This window comes from Setaria italica, chromosome VI (assembly GCF_000263155.2).
Source record: "Setaria italica strain Yugu1 chromosome VI, Setaria_italica_v2.0, whole genome shotgun sequence".
Lineage (NCBI taxonomy): Eukaryota > Viridiplantae > Streptophyta > Magnoliopsida > Poales > Poaceae > Setaria > Setaria italica.
This window is the reverse complement of record NC_028455.1, coordinates 25,975,637-25,978,914: the sequence shown is the minus strand read 5'-3', so window position 1 is coordinate 25,978,914 and position 3,278 is coordinate 25,975,637.

Genomic DNA, 3,278 nt, shown 5'->3' with positions numbered 1-3,278 from the left:
GTACGTGATCGTGCTCCGGTGTTCGTGCGGCGGTATTGGTGGCCCCTGTGATCTGCGCTATTGCACGCGTGACGTCTTCTTCGTCTGTTGTGGATGGTAAGATTGTTTACCGGGATAAAAGGTGAACCCTTTTGTCCGGTTGGAGGTTCCAACCGGGATAAAAAGTTTAGTCCCGGTTGGAGCTTCCAACCAGGATAAAAGGGTACCGCTACCGACAGCCCTCCACTAGCCGTTGCAACCGGGACTAAAGGGGGGCCTTTAGTCCCGGTTGCAATTACCAACCGGGACTAACTCTCCCCTCCATTTTTGCCTACTGTGGCGCACCCCCTTTTATCCCGGGCCAACTTTAAACCGGGACAAAAGGGGGCGCATCGAAAGCCAATTCTCTACTAGTGTCCCGCGTTCCGTTTGTTTACGGTAGGGAGCAAGTTCAGCGATCTGCTCATGGTGATACACGGAGTGGAGGAGGACGCATCCATGGAGTGATCTACCGGAGCTCGTGCAGCTCGGCTTATTCGGAAGTCGTCATTTCTATTCTATCCTACTATTTAGCAACTCGATGTCTTTAGTTTGTTTTTGTTCCCGATCCAATGGACAGTGAAGATGCTGGTGCTATATGCCCTTGATGCAAAGAGATGGAGATAGCTGTGCCACTTTTTCATATTTGAACTTTTAATCTTTTGTGAATGATGACAATGCCTCTGTATAAAACTGAAACCATTCGTGTTGCTACGATTTTTCAGTTCTCGGCTGAGTGGCAGTTTGCTAGCCGGGGAAGTGCTTGGAGTTGTTTTCTGTGTCTTCAATCTTGACACTGGAACCACTACAAGGTGTGAGGATTATTGTGCAGTGAGTTGGGGGTTTGGGGGTGGAACCTGGGCGCTTTTCAACCTTTTCGCCTTGTCTGATTCGAGTCAAGCTCAAAATAGTCGCACGCACTCATGTCCCCACCTACTGAAATTAGTAAGTTCATAGCTTAGTGAGCTTTAGATATTAAGAGTAAATGTACCAATTCCTATCAACTTGTGCGGTATGTTCACAAACTCCTAAGTGCATTATGGGTCCACAAACGTTTTATTTTGTGTTATCTAGATCCGTATGCCTCCACATGGGCACCTAGCTCTACAATGATATGCTGACTGGGCATATAGATGGGATGAAGAACCAAGTCACTCTCGGACATTTCATCGATCACGTTGTCATCAGCGCTGCAAGCTCCATTTTGCATGCCTTGGTACACCAATGCAAGGTCGTTTGGCATGTGAAGTTCAGCATCGACTCCTGGAGTTTAGGATTTGATGATTCGTCGTATCCCTGCCAATAATTCAAGAAGGCTCAACAAACCCACAAACCCGTGTCAGGTGTCTAATGTACCATCGTAGGCCGCTGGATGACTCGTTTTGCAGCAAGCTCTCGCCTGCAGTGTTGTGCTCATGCGCTAGAACGCAGCACATTAGAACAACAAAGAATCCAAAAAGTCTCAGATTATTAGCGTGGTAATCCAGTGATGACGGCAAAGCACGAACATGCACAAAACATCACGCCTCTGTGAAAACCGTACCCACAATTTCAACATTAGGTTGATCCTTTTCCTCCTGTGTGTGTTTGTGTGTGTTTGGGGGGGTGCGGTGCGGCGGCGATCAAGGTTGATTAGTTTCCTCCTTTGTCCATGGAAAAGAATGCGATGAAGAGAAATGAAGAAAAAAGTCTCTTGCGATGGTCATGGTGCCATATATGATAAGAGTAGATTTGGAATTTTGGATGGGAAAAATGGAACGTCGTGAGGATTCTTTGTGTGAGATCGGTACATGAAGGTTACGTGACGTGGAAGGGAGATCAAGGACAATATGTATTTTCAAAGATATGAGGACTGAGGAGAACATTAAGAGTCGTGTATCTCCCTTTCTTTATATATAAGTTTTCTATTTCTCTATCACATCTTGAGAATTAAAATCGTCTCCTATTAGTAATGTATACATGTAATTACATGTAGAAAGATATTACTAACCTCACAGAAAATATAGCTTAATATATTTTATAATAATATTGGTGGGTAATTTTTTTTAAAAAAATAGATTCAATGGCTGTCATTGTCAATGATGATCCGAGCATATTGAATTGTTAGCTAGGTATATCTAGTGTTTACGAGAATTTCTAAGATTTATTTTTTTGGCACATGTCACGAAGATTTAACATGCATGCTCTCTAGGATTTATTATTTTTTATGACACTCTCCTAGGATTTAATACAGAGGCTCTAAAAAGAAACTATAATTAGTATAGTCAGATTGATACGCCTTGTTTTCTTGACCACCCTATGCATAGATCCGGGATGATGGAACACCATGCCACTTGATGATGATCCCAAATCCAAGGCTCATTACAAGAAACTATTTAATTTGTGACAGAACAAATTTATCATAGGTAGCTAAAAAACTGTTATAAAATAGTGTCTGTGATGATTTTAGATAACATAATGTATTGAGCATCATAGATTAAATCGATCGACGTTTATTCGTAATCGTCACAAATTGATGCAATCTGTGACGTTTCTTAACCGTCATAGAACAGCCTTGAGCTCGCATAGCCCAACCCAAGCCCAATGTTAGTGATGAAAATAAACGTCATAGAAATCATTATTAGATTGTATAGCCACACCTGACATGGATGATGATGTGGATGTGGATGATGACATGGACACTGACGTGGACGCTATACCAAATATGGGTTGCATATTTTCCAACCCAATAGCCAGTAATTCGGCCACTTCTACGAAGCCCAAAAAGAATATAGCCCACCAAAATTGGCCCATTCCAACCCATTTTCGGAGTTACTATTCCAACCCAAAACAAGCCATAAAGCTCATATAAAAAGCATTATCATTTCAGCCCAACCCAAGATATAAATTAGCACATGTCAACACAATAATGCCTGGGCTAAGCCCATTATAACCCAGGCATATATACAAATATTATAAAGATTCCAAATACCAAGCTAGTCAGAAAAATGACTAGTTACATTAATTACCAGACATCACCATATATATATATAGCATTGAAATCAGAGGTACAAATCACACCAACAAGAGACCAAAATCATTTCATCAGCAATTAAGGTAAGAAAAGATTTATGGATCAACCAAAACTGATAGTATCCTTTGTTGCCTCGAAATTTCCAATCGCTTCTAACAGCTTGCTCCTTGTTGCATTTGATCCTAGTCCTGAAAATAGCAAATTGCCAAATACTTGTCAGAGGGCAATATTTGTGATGGAAACTACT